Source organism: Nanorana parkeri, unplaced genomic scaffold (genome assembly GCF_000935625.1).
Source record: "Nanorana parkeri isolate BGI_ZX_2015 unplaced genomic scaffold, ASM93562v1 scaffold1197, whole genome shotgun sequence".
Lineage (NCBI taxonomy): Eukaryota > Metazoa > Chordata > Amphibia > Anura > Dicroglossidae > Nanorana > Nanorana parkeri.
In genome coordinates this window covers 421,972-441,715 of record NW_017307465.1, presented here as the reverse complement: position 1 = coordinate 441,715, position 19,744 = coordinate 421,972, and positions in this window count along the sequence as shown.

Here is a 19,744-nt window from a genome sequence, read left to right as displayed (position 1 = left end):
AAACATGCATGCGTCATACAGTCTAGGGGGAGTATGTTTGGGGAGTCAATGATGGAGAAAGATCTGGGTGTTCTGGTAGATCATAGACTGAATAATAGCATGCAATGTCAAGCTGCAGTTTCTAAAGCAAGCAAAATACTTTCTTGTATTAAAAGGGGTCTAGAGTCCAGAGATAGAGACATAATCCTGCCCCTGTACAAAGCATTAGTAAGACCTCATCTGGAATATGCAGTTCAGTTTTGGGCACCAGTTCACAAAAAGGATGTTGTGGAACTGGAGAAAGTGCAGCGAAGGGCGACCAAACTCATAAGAGGCATGAAGGAGCTCAGCTATGAGGAACGATTAGCTGACCTGAATTTGTTCTCTCTGGAGAAGAGGCGATTAAGGGGGGACATGATCACCATGTATAAATACATAAATGGTCCATATAGTGAGCTTGGTGCCAAATTATTCACGTTAAGGTCACTGCAAAGGACAAAGGGGCACTCCGTTCCGTGTAGACTGTAGACAGTGAGAGGGGAGAGCTGTGCTTTTCCTCTCTCACCTGTCACAGGAGTTACAGCACAGTTTTGTGCTAGAACTCCTGTATTGGAGGTGACAGGGTAAATAAAGAGAACCTGTCACCTCCAATTGCTATCACACAGGGAATTGTTTTCTCCTGTGTGATAGCAATAAAGTTAGGTGAAAAAAAATGTCATTGATAAAAAAAATTAAATAAATAAAAATGTAAAAAATAATATGAAATAATTAAATAAATTACATATAAAAAATAAGAAGAAATAATTAAAAAAATAAATAAAAAGTGATAAAAAAAGTAAAAAATAAATAAAGAAAAAGTAAAAAAAAATTGACACTAACCCCGCCGCCCTGCCATCTGGTTGCCATTCTCCATTGATGGTAAGGGGGGGGTTGTCGGGCCTGGGGGGGGCGTATCGCAGAACCTGGCCTTGGGGCGGCAGGGCGAGTAAATCCGGCCCTGTTCCTGTTGCCGCTATGGGAGAGAGCTGGAGAGGGAGATATTAAGGGAGTTATCAATGAGTATTTTAGTCCTACTATTCACTGGACCTTCTACATATAGTCCAGTCAAAAACTTTGGCAACAATAAGTCAGGCTATATCTCTTAATTTTGCAGATTAGATTGCTTGATAAGAAACACAACCTAGATTGGTTGCAGGTTACAAACTTAGATATGACTGTAGCAAAATGAAGAGCCATGGATTTACCAAGTATTTCATACCCATGATTAACGAGGAGTTGGACCAGTTGGAATAGGTTTAGAAGAATCAAGTTTCAGAATGAATACTATAATAGCTTCATACATAGAGGGTAGTATACCTAAGTCAGGCTGTAGGTGAAGCTGGGGTTCATCGGGGCTGTGAGTGCAATAGAGTCTGTAATTAGTGCCGGGGCAATGGAGCTGCAATGGAGCTGCAAAGGTGGCTGCATTTAAACTGTAGTTTGTAGTTTAAGTAGCACAGGAATCTCAAGTAGCGCAGGAAGCTCAGGTGAGTCAGGTAACTCAGGTAGTGCAGGTAGTTTAGGAGAGTCATCTGTGGGGTCAGTGGATCTGGATCAGTGGATCTGGTGAGTGTCCTGTTTGTCTTCATCGATTGGATCTGATGAGGATTAATGTTTACATTTTAAAGGAGCTAATATTATTGCCTTTTAAAGCGAGGAATGCTGAATTAAGATTTACTTGCTTGGAAGAATAATACACTAATAAATATGGCATTGTGAAGAAAGCATAGAAAAAAAACCTCCTGTGTATCAGCGATAGGCATTGCACTACAGTGCCATCTACAGCTAAAAAGACAAATTACAGTCAGTAATACAATCAATATATGCTGTTGTATGTCCAACACGGAGAAAGTAAAGATACAGTGATAACCATCAAGACATCATGAGGTCTACATGGAGGTATCTAGGTCTGCTGATGGCCTACTCAAACATTATTTCTGAATAGAAATATTAGCAACCCTATTGCTGTAATATGCTAATATGAATAATTATTAGTACCTTTGGCACTTGAAAAATATGCAATGTATGCATATTAGCCACTTCCCTATTTCTAATTAGCCAGTCACACTTTTTACCACAGCATGCAATGCACACCGATATTTCTATACCATTGTAAACTCCCTGGGTCGCCATTCTAAACAGTGGCGGATCTAGGGAACAAAGGGCCCTGGTTCAAGATTTTTTTGTCGGGCCACCCGCACGAACCAAAAAAAACAAAAAAAAAAACAGAAACCCGCCATCCTACACCCCCTGTAGCAACCACACACAAAAAAATTGGGAAAAATAGCATTGCTGTATAAAGTACTGCTGAGATTTGTAGTCCTCTATAGAGTGTGCCATTCTGCATTGCTACAATGCAGAATGGCACCTGCTATACAGCACTACAAATACCAGCTGTACTTTATACAGTATGTCCATCAGTTGGGCTACAAAAAATAATAATTATTATTTTATTTAATAACTTACCTCTTCTAGCTGTTTTCTGGTGGGGGAGACTGCAGAAAAACCCCCCAGTGTGCATCAGAGTCTCAGACAGCGCGCCCGTGTGTTCAGGTGGCTGCTTGTAGGGTCCTCACGGCCGAAGCCCAGGGCTGCCCCGTAAAGTTCCTGCCGGCTTTTCTCAGCTCCCTCCTCAGTATATGGCGTCCGGCGGGCCCCATCATCTCTGCGCCAGGAATGTCAGATCATCCGACACTCCCGGTGCAGAGATGAGGGTGCCCGCTGGATGCCGGATACCAATGTGATCATCAGACACTCCCGGGGCAGAGATGGGGGGACTTGCCGGATAACGATCCGATGGTATGCGACGGCCGGACGCTGACGGGCCCCCCCCATCTCTGCTCTGGCGGTAGGTCCGCCCCTGATTCTAAATGTATAAATGATACTGGTTCCAAATCACATTTGGACATCTAGAATCTTCTCTAAAACCTAATCTATACTAAAAGTGTGGAGTACGATATATTCTGTGCAAATTAAATAGTTGTGTCAACCTGTGTGAAGCAGACAGGAAAACCAATTCAACCGAACTCATTGCTTTTTCCCAGATTAAGCAATTTTTAACATGGCTTCTTACTTTGGCCTCTGGTGACTCCAGTAACTGTCAGGGCCTCCAATGCCAACCCCCATCAATAACCGCCAGCAATGCTCTAATAATACTATTATTCTGCATCGGTGTATGTATTGCTGGGATTTATAGTCCTCTATAGCTGATGGTATTATTTAGGGATGTCCCAAAACCATTTTTTCAAGACCAAGTACAACTACTTCCCTCAGGCACTTGCCGATACCAATTACCGATACTTTTTCTTAAAGGGACATGTGACCTTTTTTCTAAAACAACACGTCACCAAAGTTGCATGCAGGTCTCACCAGGGCTGTGAGCGGTATCACCAGGGCTGTGTTTGGGTCTCCCCAGTGCTGCATGCAGGTCTCACCAGGGCTACGTGCAGTCTCACCAGGAGTGTGTTTGGGTCTCACCAGGGCTGCATTTGGGGCTCACCAGGGCTGCATGCAGATTTCACCAGGGCTGCATGTGGGTGCCGGGCGGTGCGGATAAGTACCGGGCTCTCCGGGCGGTGTGAGTGGGTGTCGGACTCCAGGACTGTACGGGTGGTGTGGGGCTGTCCTTTGCTGTGCCTGTCTCTGCAGGCACAGCAAAAGGGGGAGGTGGAGATGTGGGGCCAGACAGGCACTGTCAGACAGCTGCCTGAGGTCCACAGCAAGCATGGGAACTCAGGCAGCCAAACTTCTTTGAAAATTTAAAGGGCTGGTATCAGCCTTTAGTATAAGGGCATTTTCACGAGTACATGTACTCGTGAAAATCCCCTGTATCAACCCCAATACTGACACTAGTATCGGTATCAGGACATACCTAGTATAATTAATACCATCAGCTATAAAGGACTACAAATCCCAGCAGTACATACAGCAATGCAGAATAATACCATTAGCTATACAGGCCTACAAATCCAATCAATACATACAGCAATGCAGAATAATACCACCAGCTATAGAAGGCTACAAATCCCAGCAATACATTATACAGCAATGCAGAATAATACCATCAGCTATAGAGGGCTACAAATCCCAGCAATACATTTTACAGCAATGTAGATTAATACTATCAGCTATAGAGGACTACAAATTCCATCAATACATACAGCAATGCAGAATAATACCATCAGCTATAGAGGCCTACAAATCCCAGTCAGGCAGCCAGCAACACATTAAACAGCACAGCAATTTCAATTAGATTATAAAAAAATGCATTGGGTGCGTTTCCTACTTTTCTATATGTCCTTGGCTTTTTTTTCTAACTTCTCTCACTTGCCAGTCTCCAGCTCCCTTTCACCTGTTGGGCAGTGCACAGACGATATCAATCTGCAGCTGCGAAGGCTGGAAATAAAAGTTATTGATCAGCTGCCGCAGCCCCCAATGCTCCTCCGCAGCAGCAGCCAAAAGAGGAAAAATAGTCCCCTCTCTCCTGCTGCCAGTTCAGCAGGGGGCCCAGGAACAGAGGGGATTTTTATAAAAAATGAATGCTGGAGTGGGGTCCTGGAACTGGGACCTGTGCTGCTTTACTATGATGGAGCCCCCTCTGTCCCTGGGCCCCCTGCTGCCTGGCAGGCCGCAAGGTCTCCATGATTGTGAGGCCTTAGGCGACTGCCTAGAATAGCCTAATGTTAGAGCTGCCTCTGACCAGGGCCAGCATTCAGGGGACCAGCTGATTCTGCATGAAGCTAAAACTTTTATAAATCAAAGGGCCTGTGATAAAAACACACTTTCTGCACAGCAAAAGCTTAAAAAAAAGGTATAGATGGTACAGTCACCAAGAGCTACCACGTGCAATGCTGAGCCTTCTGCCAAGTCCTGCCTTCTACATTATGTTTGGCCCATCACTATGATGCACTGCCTCACTGGTCAATAGAAATGCACAGGAAACAGGAAGGCAGTGGGTAAGGTTCGGCACTATAAGTAAGTGCCAGGGCTTTGCCCATCAGAACGACCTGCCAATTGGTCATAGTTGCAGGTGTAGTGATAATTATTTAGGGAGCTGCTGGATTGATGGGCCCTTCTGCCGTATCTCTGTGGGTGACCCACCCTGAGCTGAACCAAGCTCTCACCAACACACTAGTAGCATTAAAGTGGGCTTTATGTAAAGGAAGTTCTTGATTGGCTAAATTTGCAGGGTTGTATCTGATACTCCATTCTTCCATTACTAGGCAAGGGGGGAAAATGGTTAATTGGTTACATTCAGTTTTAGCAGATAATCCTTTAAAAATAATAACCTGTTTTTGAAACCAGCCCAGAGTTGTTCAACCTAATAAAAACTATATTCAGAAAAGAGAATTCAATTTGAATTCTTACTGCATATTAACAAATATTGTCTGGCTTGGTTCAGGCAAGGTTCAGTATTTAATAATCAAAAACAGTGGCTTATTTGTGTTAATGCTGCAGATGTCTGGTTACATTAAAAGGGCATTTCATGCAGCTCTATTCTTTCCTGTATCTGAACAGCATCTTTCCTTTATGTCATGTGTAATCAGAGAGCAAAGAGAGCACTTAACAAACCTCAATTGAAAATAATTGACTGCCCATGGCAGGATAATTCTACAATGTATTATGCTTGTATGAGACTTCACAAAAGAGAAAAGATTAGTGGCAACATTCAATATCGTATCACCCATTTGTCCTAAAAACTAAGATTCCTAAATGCACCGGCAATTTATAAGTCATTTGGAAAAAATACACAATCTCTAATAAATCAGAAAGTCTATTAAGTCTACCCCTAAGAGCTTGTTTTCTTGGAGAAAATAAACCATAAGGGAGTAATTGAGAGTGCTCAGACTCCTCTGAGCATGTTTAATAAGCACCTCGGAAGAATTTGTAAAGACCATCTGCATAGTAATCGTTTGGAAGTGCAGAAGTTCCTCAAAAGACAAATTTATGTAACCTACTTAAAGATTCCACATTCATCTTGGAGAAAGACAGAAATGTGCCTTATCTCCAGGAGTTTCCACAAACAAATACTTCTTCCTGTGTAATAGTTCATAACCAAGTACATTAGAGAAATGTATTAAGCTCTCGGGGACCAAGATCCTCCAGCTGAAAATCCCTCATGTGGAGGAAAAGAACTTCTCAGCACATACATAATGACAATGATTATATTACAAAAGATTTATGGGGACTAACAGGAAAAAGGGCAATGACCAGAGGAGAGTCTCTAGCAAAATTAGTGAAACTTAAAAAAGACTGTGCCCTACACTTACGCTGTTTTCTAGAATAAGTCGTTTTTTATTAAGAAAACCTGAATTATCAGCCTGAAACACTAACTATAGGCACTAGGGATGCACCGATATATCTGCGAAACATATCGGCCAAAAATAGCGCTTTTGGCAAAATGCCAAAAGTGACATTTTCTGGCTGAAATAGCGGTGCATCCGTTCTTTCTCTCCTCCCCGTGAGCGGCCAGTGTCTCTCCTCCCCGCACCGCTCAGCCTCCTTTCACAGATCAGGAGAACAGTGTGGGGGTGGAGACAGCCATTGCTGTTACAGGTAGATGTCCTCTTCTCCCGCACCGCTCTGCCCAGCCTCCTGTAACAGCTGTCAGGATGTAGAGCTGGTACAAACACTCAGCGATCAGTGATCGCTGAGTGTTTGTAAATAATTGAGGACAGAGTATGTTTACTGTATCCTCAATTATGAATGAATAAGAAGTGATCTACATCACTTCCTGTTCATTCATGATTGAGGATATAGTAAAGGTACTATATCCACAAGTTATGAAGTGTTATAAAGTGTCCTTGCGTGTCACTCCTCTACTAACTGACATATCCGTCTGGATGTCACAACACTTCTTTCTCAACCTTTCAAAAACTGAGCTCATGATATTTCCCCCCGCATTTGCACCTTCGCCCAAATTTTCCCTTGAGATTGATAACACAACTATCCAACCCTCCCCCCATGCCAAGGTGCTAGGTGTTGTTCTGACAAGGACCTCACCTTTCTTCACCACATCCAAACACTATCCAAATCCTGCCCCCTTCACCACATCACCAAAATACGCCCCTTCCTCACCAATGAAACCGCAAAATTACTCATCCACTCACTTGTTATCTCTCGTCTTGACTATTGCAACTCCCTCCTCATTGGCCTACCTCTACACAGGCTATCCCCCCTTCAGTCGATCTTGAATGCTGCTGCTAGACTCATTCCCCTAACCAGCCGCTCAGTGTCTGCAACCCCCCTAGTAAAAAATAAAAATATTTAATAAAAATGATTAAATAAAAATAAAATATAAAAAAATTAAAAAGTTTATAAAAAATAAATAAAAAATGTGAAAAAGTTAGAACAAAAACATTTTCGGTTTCCGCCTGACATTTTTTTTCATTTCGGTTTTGTTTCGGTTTTTACATTTTCATTTTGGGGCACCTCTAATAGGCAGCGATACATGGTTCAAATTTCTGCTAAATTGATTTAAATTAAGCCATGTGTAGCCATGATAACACCACCTGACTCAACCAACGTTAAAAAATTGAAGTGCCAAGTGGAACATTTTCATTTGAACAGCAATTGTGTCCTATTAGCAACATTAGCAACAAACTCTTTACGATTAACTCCATAACAAAGACTAGAGGCCACCATCTAAAATTGGTGGAGAAAAAATTTCAGCACAAGGGGCAAAGGGGGTCCTTCTCAGTTAGAGCGGTCAGGGTCTGGAACTCGCTGCCACATGCAGTGATTTCAGCCGAGAGTGTGGAATCGTTCAAGAAGCTTTTGGACGATTTCCTTAGGGACCGTAATATACAGGGGTACAAGTACTATTAAGAAGAAGATCACACAAGGACCTATACATACGCATACATCAGCAGAACCATATACATGCACACAATAGGTTGGACCCGATGGACTTATGTCTTTATTCAACCTCAAATACTATGTAACTATATACTATGCAGTGGCGTAACAACCGCCATAGCGACCCAGGCGGCCGCTATGGGGCCAGGCCACAGGGGGGCCCGGCCAAGGCATCTCTCTGATGCCGTGTGGGCCGCCTGGGTCGCTATGGCATATCAGCAGCGTAGCCAAGAGAGAATGTAAACAAACGGCCATAGAGAGATAGATACCAGTGCTATTTCCGGTGGCTGTAAACTCAGCCGCGCCCCCTGTTCACTGTCGCGCTGAATTTGGATCTGCTGAGAGGGAGCACTGTGAGCTGCCAGGAGGGCTGGAGAGGATCTGTGATGGGACCTGTCTGCAGGACGAGGACACATTGATTCCCTCCTATGTCCTGAGAACAGGCTTGTGAGACTGTGCAGGGTCAGCCAGCGTGAGTGGATCGGCTTACAGAAAGAGTCATGAGAGTTTCTGAAGTGTCTCAGTATCTCCTGTTCCTCCGTGTTAGGCCTCGTTCACATTGAGCGGTTCGCAAATCGCGCATTTGGGGCGCGATTTGCATTTTGCACGATATCGCGCGGTAAATAGCCGCGATATCGCGGGAATTACCGCGCGATAAATCGCTCAATGTGAACGGGGCCTTAGAGAGAGAGGTGTTTGTGCCGTCCAGCAAGAGAGTGAGAGAGGGGGAGAGAGGCAGAGGAGGTGGGGGATGGCAGAGAAATATGTGACATTACAAATCTGCCCCATGCACACAAGAACAGCCTGCTTGTTGCACAACATTCTAACTTGCATTATTACACAGTGACACTAACCTGCATGGTAACAAGAAGAAAGGGGAGCTTACATGTGCAATTCAAACGTATGGATGTCGTCCCTATGTGCAAAAAACCATGCAATATATGCAGGGGCGTAACTAGAAATCACAGGGCCCCATACAAACTTTTGGGGCCCCGTGATTGCTAGTTATGCCACTTGCAGAGCCCACCTGAGACTGACCCTGTAGAGCCCACCATCGACTCTCTATAGTGGGCTCTGCAGGGTCTCAGATGGGCTGCACACCTTACCTGTCAGCGTTGTCCGGCTCCGTGGTCGCTGGGCCCCCCTCTTCTTCCGTCCCCGGGCTCCGCCTCCTATCGACAGGCCCGCCTCCTCTTACATCACTGGCCCTGCCTGCTCTTAGGTCGCTGGCCAGTGATGTAAGAGGAGGCGGGGTTGCTCTTAGGCGGGCCCCGCCTCCTCCTTCACTGCGGCGGTCCGAGAACTCGATGATTTCGAACTCTCGATCGAACACCGGTGAAACCGGTCTCTTCTGCCGCAGCTACTGGCTGTCACTGACAGAGCCGCTGCGGAGCTGTGTCAGTGACAGCCAGCACACTGATATGCAGGGCCGGTGCAAAGATTTTTGCTTACACAGGCAAAGGTGCATTTTTGCCCCACCCCCTGCATGACTGTACGTGGCTCCGCCCGCACAGCTGCATCATCCATCCACAGGGAGGAGGAACTACAAGTCCATCTGGCATCACGGCAGAGAAGCTCGTAGTTTCAGAGAAATACAAGCGTTTGCAGTTCCCATTCGGTTTTCTGTGCAAAAGACCTTGCGGGACGAAAATGTTTTAAAATCCGCATGGATGCCGCTTGTTTGTGGCTATTAAATAGCTGCGAACTTGCCGAATCCTCCGGTTTAACGCGCTTGCACTATTTTTATAAATAAATAGTCATGGGGGCAATGATGTGAACGATGCACATTGAAGTGCATTGAATTCTCTGTTTAGAGCGGCTCCGCACGTATCCGTACAGCCATATACGCGCAGAGAGCCGCTCAGGTGTGAATGGAGCCTTAGATATTTTCAGCAGCGCAGCGCACTTTATTTTTATGTTTTTGGATGTTTATATACACTAAGCACAGCAGCTACTAGTATTCTGATAGGATTTACATTTTTGTATCCACAGTGCTAATCTATGCAAGTGGCATAACCAGCAATCATGGGACCCCATGCAAAATTTTGCTATGGGGCCCTGTGATTTCTAGTTACGCCCCTGATACTATGTAGCTAGTTGCAGTCAATATACGGGTGTTCAAGAAACAACGGGTGTCGGCAGTCTGAAAGCAATAGCTGACAGGGGACATTCCTCAATCTACACTGCTTAGTGTGGATGGTGGAAATGCAAATATGCCATTTAGAAGCTGTTGTTGTCACCTGTTCAATTTGATGATTGGGTGTCCACATTTGAAAGTGGCAGTCCACCCAGTGGCGGACCTAAGGAACAAAGCACCTGTGTCAGATGAACGGATGATCCGACACTCTCGGCGCAGAGATGGGGGGCCCACTGGGTACCGATCCGGTGCTGGGACTGTGCTGAGCCCCCCCAGGCCGAGGCCCTGGTGCGCCCACACCGCCTGCACCGGCGGTAGTTCCGCCACTGCGTCCACCGCCACTCCACATGTAATCATATGCGATATGATTACATGCAGTTAGAAATAGATCACTATCCTTCGACTCACAGTAGATGCGTGTTGGGATAGTGATCTCTTCCTAACCACATGTAATCATATCACATACAAGGAATTTGTATGTTCCTGTGAATTAAGCCTTAGTCCATTTAACTGATCAAAAAGGAATTGGTTTAAAAACTGTAATGTCACATTATGATGACCTGACTGAAATAAAAATCTAATGCGTTATTACTGGTTAGAAAAAAACATATTGATGGATTAATTTAAAGTAGGTTAATTACACAATGTACCACAACTGCATTATGCATAAAATGTATCACCTGCATATCTCAAAGGAGACCTGAGGCCCTCAGTAGAAGACCTGGGGTCCATGCCCTGGATGCTGGGGTCTACCAATGCCCCTGCTGAGCAATCAGTAACCAGGCATGAGCACCATCAACTGGATGCAGGGGGTATATCTTGAATGTGTGAATTTTGGCCTTCAGATTTTGTTTTATTTATTTTATGGGATCTTCAGTTACTCCAATGGCACTGAACAAGGTGAGAAAGGATAGATAACTGTATATACACCTTAAGATGCCTTCTATTTATCACTAACCTTGCTTAGATTTCCAGCTGGCAGTACAGGTACACTTAAGAGTATTGATGAAGAAACAGGGGCAAGCAGGGGGTTTGGATCTGTTCCCACATGATGTAGATAATCAGTGTGTAGATAATGTATTTACTTTCTCTGTAGATTGAGTGTAGCTTCCAATGTTTATAATGACTACTGCTGTTTTACCAGCTCAAAGCTCTTTATCATCCAGAACACTTCCGGCATCCCCCACTGCACTCTGTGATTCTATCCTCCATGTTATGGTTACCAAATTTTCAAAACCTCAGAGTCGGTCATCCCCCAACACCCTACTGGTCATGCCCACTTTATCCACACCCATAAAATCACTCCCCCTTTCGTAGCCAGACCCACAAAATCAAACCCTCATTTTTAACACGCCCTCAAATAATTTGCTGGAAATGTTTGGAATAAGAACCTGACATTTGAGGTGTAAAGACAGAATTAACAGATTTCAAAAGAGGCAATCAGATATGCATGCATAGTTAGAATGGAACGTCCAGGTATGCCACTGCTGCCAGGATAGGACCCCCATTAGAAATATGGGGCTGTGTACAGCCTACCTGACAGGGCACCCACACCCACAGACAGCCCCTGCCAAGCTGAGGCCCCCCCCTGCTGACCCGATTGGAGCTTTGGCCTGGTACAGTTGAACACCCCCCCATCAATGCCCATGCCCACCACACTTTTGTAATGGACCTGCTCAGAAAGAGCACACATTATTTTCTGCCCCATTACACTGCGCTGACATTATATTTGGTTAAACTCCATGGATAAATCCTCGACAAATGGTGATGGATGGCAACCATACACTGTCACTTCACCCTGCATGGACTGGTCCATAAATCATACTGCATCATGAGTACCACACTGGGAGAAAATACCCTATAGAATGGGTGAAGTGCAAGCCAGGGAGTTGGATTACCTAGACCTTTGGCGCTATTTAAGCACTGGCCTAATTACAAAAAGTGAGATAATGCAAAATATGGAAATAGTTTTTACACTTTCTTGAAGACAAGGAGAAGAAAAGGAAAATGTACAGTTCAGTTAAACCTCTGTTGAATTACCATTATTTGGGGTAAAACTGGAGTTCTAGTTAATTGAACCCGACTTTTACTCATAGTGCCTTATGACTGTCTATTACATGCAGAGCCTCATATCTAACAAAAGGAAATAGGTAAGCTCGTTTGTGCAAGATGCTGCACGAGCTAAAAGACGTTACTAAAGACCGATCAACAAAGGTTAGTCAAAAAAGTATCTTTATTCAAAAATTGTATATCAAAAACGATCTGTATAAATATTGCACCATATCCATGTCACATCTAAAAGATTGGCAACTTTGTCATGATTCCTCACACACATACATACAAACAGACGGGCTGTAATCATCTATACTGGAGAATATATTAGGGTTCATTGAGTAGATCCCCCAGTATACTATCTGCTAGTCAAACTGGTTATGAAAGCGGATTCATCAATTGTAAGATTGAGAAATTGCAGTCCTTTCTAAACAATGAGTGAATTATGCTGAAGTAATGTCATCAGAGATAGAAACAAAATTGCCATATTCATAATATTCATAGGTCCTTAGACCAGAATGATGTCTAAGTGGCTGATTATTGGTTCTTAATTCTCCATATAAGTGTGTATAAGAACATCCCTCAGAGAAAGCCGTTTAGTGGATAGATTTAAAGTCCATGTTTAGCTACATAGAGATTGGCTGTGATCGATGTGGTTGAGTGTTATTTCACTGTGCTCACTCTCCAAGTTGCAAAGATTACTTCTAACAGAAGATTTAAGGACAGCTGCAATTAACTCGATATAATTGTCGGCAGTAAGATGTTCCCCTTGTGATGGATCTCACTGATCGAGGCTATAGTCAATCAGATAACAGCAACAGAGTCTCATACAAGATGACCTCAAGTAGGAAACAATAAATGCTTGTAACTTTTAATTGTAACTGTTGTACATATATATAATTACATCAAGGGGAATCTAACGTCCTGCAACGGGTCCCTATGCAGGTCTCACCCTTTGCCTCTGCCGATGTAGATTGTATGGGCTTGAAGTCCACAGACATATAATTTGTCAGAAGAAGTCTATATGATATGCAGTGCCTTATATCTCTCTGTTACATGAAATACTTCATACTTCTCTATATTATGCAGTGTCTCATTCCTCACACCTCTGTTATGTGCCTCCTATTTTGATTACACACAGTGCATTGGGTCGCCTTGTTGGATACACTGCTTCATGCCTCTTTGCATCACACAATGGCACTACCTCTCTGTTACAAGTATTGCCTCACACCTCTACACACAATGCTTTACGCCTCTCTGTTACACACAGTTCTGTATGCCTCTCTACTATAAACAGCACTCAACACACTCTACTACTCACATCTCTTTTGCACATAGTGCCTCATTTCTCGTATGCACAATATACACATATCTCTCTGACATGCATAAAATCACTACTTTGTTACATACAGTGCCTCATACCTCTGACACTGAAACTGCTCCACAACTCTCTGTTACATTTATTTGCACTTTACTGAATTAGAAGTAGTTATGTCCCTCTTACATGCATTCCCTCATACCTTTCTAATGCATGCAGTGCTTCATGCCTCTCTATTGCATGCAGTGCCTCACACTTCTCTGTTAAACATAGTTCTCCTCTATTACATACAGTGCCTTATACATTTATTTTACAAGCAGTATCGCACAAATGTCTATAACACACAGTTCTCCCAATGCAGCATACTCTCCCATACGCATCACTGCCCTAATAAGGAAGTTCTATATACTTTCTTATTAGGGTAGCATCTAATAAGGAAGAATACCACTTCAAGCCAATGATGTCACAGAGTTACCTTACCTAAGCAGGTATTGTTACTCTCTAACCCTCTGTGATAAAAGGATTACCATTGGATCTTGCTGCTTTGAGGGCCCACTGGAAACTCTACAGTAGCTGGTGTACCACTACCACTTTAACAGCACACTGGGTGAACTAGTTCACATGTATTTATCAGCTCATATCAACCTATGTTTAGAGCAAACTGACGTGATCCAACAGTAATTCTTACTTGCACAACATGATTCACTCATCTCTACTCCTTATTACAAATCAGACCTCTCTAGTACAAGTAATGGCATATACAGTGACTCTGATTCAGTGGTGCATCACATTATCAAAGCCAGGACCCCAAAATGAGCTGGAAACTTTTACAGGACCCCAAATATGTGATAATCACATATTTAAAGGGAAATGGTCTTCCAGGTCTAAATTCAATAGATCATTGAGAGCCTTTATATTATGTAGAGAAAACTACAGAATTAAATTAATAAAATAAAAAAAATCTAAAGTGCTAAAATCCCTTTAATGAAGAATTTAAGATTGGCAATGGGAAATAATGTTTTAATTCTTGCCTTATCCTATTTTGAAGTCTGCACCATTTGTTTGTATGGCTGGTATAGCTGAAAATGAATTTCCACACAGGAACATGGAGGCAAAGAAGAGGCAAAGGGGGCTAATATCAGTGCACTATGCACTTTGCTGAACCATATTTAATGGTTGCTACATTCAGCAAAATAGTGCAGATGGTTTGTGGTACATCACAGCAGGCTAACAGTACATGCTGCTGCCTTGGACCACCTTGGAATCCAGAATGAAGGAAGGTGGGAGGTAGGGATGGGGGCCGTGTGGGTTGCATTGAACTTAGGGGCCCTGTGTGGCTCTAGAGGTGAGAAGAGAGATGACGGAATCTGAGGTATGTAGGGTGGCTAAATGGTGCTTTGAGGGGTAGAGGAGAACTCTGAGGCTGAGTTGCTTTCCCATCCTCTGTGTACTCACAGTTCACCCCCCTTCTCATTGCAGTGCCTGGTAGAGAATAAAGGCAGCTTCTCCTTCTTCCCATTGCTGATCATGTAATATCATATATATATATATATATATCATACCGCACACCTGACCGATATACCCCCTTCTTTTTTCTTCCTTTGTGGGTGCTGCAGTAACTTGCAGATAGCAGTTTTTGCCTGATGAAGGGACCCTGCGATGTCTCAAAACATCATTATTTTCTGATATGCTTATTTAAACATCGATAAAGGTGTTTTGAATGAAGCTCCATTGCTGTGCTAGTGATGTATCTTTTAATATGCCCTGTGATATGTTACAGGATAAGGGTGAATAGGAAGAAAGACCATCTGCCCTCAGTTCCTCTCTTGGCTGCTTTTGGTAAAAAGCAATTCCTACACATTACAAAGTATATTAGCTTGCCAGTATTATACATTTTATATTTGGAGATCATATATAACTACGATACAGAGCCAACTAACACAGTATTTTCACAATGGCACAGTCTGTTTATTCATTTAGTTTATGCCTCTGTGTAATTTCTTCTTAGATGCCAAGCATACTGCCTACACAAATACTGCCAAGCTGATATGCAGTGTAACACAATGCCACACACATGCCCTTGGCTGACACCATCCTCCATCTTCTGTTATAATGTATATCCAGGAAAGTATACAGTCACATGAGCCATAGACAGGCCTGCAGTTCTGTGCTGTAAGAAGCAAGCATCCGGCATCATTCTTTCAGGCAAAATGTCTTCCACAGCCCACCACATCTGGCTGCTTGCATGGTGTGACCACACTGGTGCTTGGGAATTGCTATAGAAGTGAACTGCTGTGTATATAGGTGGGGAAAGACAACATCTGGTGACTTGAAGATGGGTGGTGTTGGGTGTGAAAAAGAAGATCAGAGTCACCTCACCATACCCCACAAACTTTATTCACAAGCTAAGGTCATCATGTCAGCCGTGCCTGTGATTAGAGGTACAGGGGTGGGGTGAGGCGACCTGACCCCCAAACAGGCAACTGTAACCAGTCTTTTTAACTGGAAATAGGGGCTTTTTTAGTGATGAAAGGGCAAGTTTGGAAAATGATTTTGCAGCATTGGAATGAAGGAGAACAATAAGAAGTATACATCTGAATAAATTAGGCACTACTTAATTTTTTGGCCGCATATTTATGTCTAAAATTTTGATTCAATTGTTCAGAAGTCTTTTTTATTATCATTTAGGAAGTCACCTACAATTGGGAACATTTCATAGTTTCCTTTGCTCAGTTCATTTTGTCACAAATCATTTTTTGTATGAACATCACCACTCTGCCACTGGGGGATTAAAAGTATGTTTACCTCAGAGAGATAAATGTAGTAATTTAGCAATTTAATTTTTCAAGCATGTAAGATAGCAAAGCATTACTAGCCATTGGTTATCCATGAAATATCAGAGGCGATTTTATTACAAAGAATAGAAAAAACAAACAGCTATTTACTACTCTACTACAAAATTCACAATGATAATGCCATCCTAAAGCACTTTGTGAAGGTCGTGTTGACTTTTTTTTAGCAGCCAATGCTTCCTCATAATTTATGCAGGTTATAAAAAATACATGAGGAGCAACATTTTTTTATTTTAGCTTTGAAGCCTTTTCTTGGAACTGGTTAGTGTAGCAATACCATCTGTACAAACTTCAACATAGTTGGCCCGAGAAACTGTCTTCACTTATATCGCAATCAAAGCAGTATCTGACATAAGCAAAAAAGACGTGACGAGCTTCAGTCAATGGGTGATCCCAACTGTATGGCATGATTTTTAATACTCTAGTCTTTCTAGAAGTTAGCTTTTATATTGTCCACTAACATTGTGATGTGCTGTGAAATTTTGGCTGATTTACGATATATATAGAGAATCTTAATTTTTTTTTAAATGTGAATATTCACTTCAATTATCTAATAATGTGAAAAGCATCTATACATGATTATGTGTTAAACGTAAACAGGAATAAGCTTTTTTCAACAAGAAATATTCAGTGCGCTAAACCCAACCCTCAAATAAACCTTTGTTCTGTGAATATCAGATATAAGTGCTCTCAATTCATTCAATGTAAATCACAATACATACATATAAAATATTCCACTAAATGCAATTAATATCATATAGTGTCCTTCAACTATATAGTGTCCATAGAATATAAATAAAAAACTTGTTAGAAAATGTGATCATTTCATATTACAGCATGATTCACAAATAATTCATGCATATGAACAAAAAGTCCATACTCCACTGTGACTCTTTGTGATTCGCTCCGACATAAAGTGCTTCCCAGTGATACACCTCTGTGTGCACAATCACTAGCACACTCACCAGATCCTCTAGACCACAAATAATGGTCTTTCAACGCTCTGTATACTCCTTTTGACTCCGGATGCCTCTCTCTTCACCAGATCCCAGGTGGTTACTTTGCACAAGATCCCTTTCAGGTTGTTCTCATTTCCCCAGAAACAAGAGATCAGAATCGCACACAGTATAAAATCTTTGTTGATGATTTATTTTTCCCATAATCTAAAAACTTACACTAAAAATAAAGGTATACAGCGCTGGAAACAAGACTCGGACGATTTTAGCAAGCAGATCCCCCCGACTCCAGTGATAGATTACAACTCATACCGTGCACCACACCAGAAAAGCTTTCCAGACTCACTGCAAAAAGTGTCAGCGTGTAGGGTACTCGCCAACGCGTTTTGTCCATAGGACTTTTTCAAAAGAGATTCACAACTCCCTTAGCTGAGCTTTACAGTCCTGGATAAAGGAGTTGGCTTTAATTCTAATGCATATTTGTCCCCATGCATAACTGACATCATTTTATGGCTGCTAGTAAAATAAGGGGTTCCCTTATTGTATGTAATTTTAAAGCCTTGCCAATTAAAAAAGGCTTTTAATAATTTTCTCAATGCACTATGAGGAGCAGAAACATGCTTTTCAAAAATATATATATTTTTTCTTTGCTTCACAAATGCACTCACAGTTTACAAAAATCAGAATACTTGTTCCTGTTCTGTTGTTTTTTTCTAGGTATCTTCTTAGTGGTTGATGTTTTTACCTTCTCTTGCTAACATAGAATACATTTAGGTATCTGCTCTCTCATTGTAAATAAAGCTATATTTAAAAATGTATTTAAAAATACTTGCATTCTCTTGAACTTGTGGAAAGCTTAGGTTGTTTGCTCACTGAACCTCCTGAACGCATCAAAGGAGGAACCTCGCTTGTTGACTAACCACTTATGCATGCTTTAGTTTTTTGTGTATTTTTTCACTTGACACAAACTACCCACATTATATGCACACACAATTGAATGCTGCTCCACAAACTTCCTATTCTATACCTACACAAAACTTAATTTGAACTTGTGGACAGCTCAGGTTGTTTGCTCACTGGACTTTTCTAGTTAGCTAACCACTTATTTGTGCTTCAGTCTTATCTCCATTTAGTACACAAAAAATTATGTTGCTCCTAGAACTCTCCTCTACACAAATTTTTTGTGTAGTTTAATATACACCGATCAGTCATAATATTTGCACCATGGGAAGAAGGCAAGCCAGCGGAGGTAGTGTGATTCTTTGGATAATGTTCTGCTGGGAAACCTTGGGTTCTGCCATTCATGAGGATGTTACTTTGACATGTACCACCTACATAAACATTGTTGCTGACCAAGTACACCCCTTCATGGGAACGGTATTCCCTGGAGGCAGTGATCCATGGAGGCCCACCTCGCGACTTACAGGACTTAAAGGATCTGCTACTGATGGCATGGTGCCAAATACCACAGCATACCTTCAGAGGTCTAGTGGAGACCATGTCTTGATGGGCCAGGGCTGTTTTGGCGGCAAAAGGGGGACCTACTTAAAGTGACATTAAAGGCAAAAATGTTTTTGCCTCAACATAATGTTAATGAAGGCACTTACCTTAAATTATGTCTCTTAATCCGATCATCTTCTTCTTTCCTGTAGTTTTCAGCCTTCACTCCAGCACTGCGACGGGTCTCCGATCCAGTGCTGACTCCTCTGAGCTTGCTGGCACTTCCTCTCCCACGGTGTCTGCATGCAGGTGCACACGTCCATATACTTAACTTGTGTCTCTCCTCACGTCCGGCCGAAAATGTGAACTGCGCATGCGCCTGCCCCAAGATGCATTGCGGCCGCCCGAGCGGTTTCACATTTTCGGACGGGAGCGCGCAGTGAAGACACAGGTAAGTTTAAACCGCTGTTCGTTTTAGGTTTTTTTTAAAAACTTTTTGCATAGATCTACTGCCTGCTAGCAGTAGATCTATGCAAAAAAAGCTGAGGGTTTAGAAACCATTCAATATTAGGAGGGTGGTTATAAAATAATGGCTGATAGGTGTATATTAACGTTTGTGCAGTTTGAGAAGCAACAATATATTTTTGTGTAAATATAAATTTGCAAATATAAAGACCAGCATTTCCCTCAAACTACCCATTTTTCGCTCTACAAACCATGCCATTTTCTACTCTGCATAACTCTCCACTTCATAAACTCTCCATTTGTTTTCCATCATCTGCTTTTCGAAAGTGTGTGTTCTTATTAACACTGTATGTTTGGTTTATATTACTTTTGGTGGAACTTTTTCTTTGGTCTATTTTACTATAAACAGTTATGTTGTGTGCATATTTTCACAAAAGCATGTTCTCTACTGTAATTCTCCATACTTTAATGGCAAATAACCCTCATCCATATTATATAAATGCATTGCATTTTGTGTGAGCCACCACACCTGGAATTAGGGGCTTTAATCTTCAAAAATGACTGGTGCAAATTCGATAATCATTCATTTCACCAATAAGATTTTATTTTTCTCATATACCATTTATATATATTTATATATATAAATATA